Consider the following 407-nt stretch of genomic DNA (forward strand, 5'->3'; position numbering starts at 1 on the left):
TTTTTTAATAATGTGCATATAGCATTTTTTTATAAATATTTAAGCAAATTTAATGAGTAAATGTCTTTTCTAGTTTCTAACTATTTGTCCGATGAACTTTTCACTTCCTAAGAAATCTAAACATCCAAATCAGTCATCTACTTTGATATATGTACGTTTCAGTCCCTATCTACTTTGAGTAAATGCCATTTTCGGTCCCTAACCAGCGATTGAAATATACATATATCAAAGTAGATAGGGACCGATTTGGATGTTTAGATTTCTTAGGAGATGAGAAGTCCATCGGACAAATGGTTAAGGATCGGAAATGGTATTTACTCTTAATTTAATTGGACATATTTGTTATATTTATAGAGTTCAAAAAATATTTATTTAAAAATTTAATTATACAATATACAAAAAAAAAA

Source organism: Arachis ipaensis, chromosome B03 (genome assembly GCF_000816755.2).
Source record: "Arachis ipaensis cultivar K30076 chromosome B03, Araip1.1, whole genome shotgun sequence".
NCBI classification, from domain to species: Eukaryota; Viridiplantae; Streptophyta; class Magnoliopsida; order Fabales; family Fabaceae; genus Arachis; species Arachis ipaensis.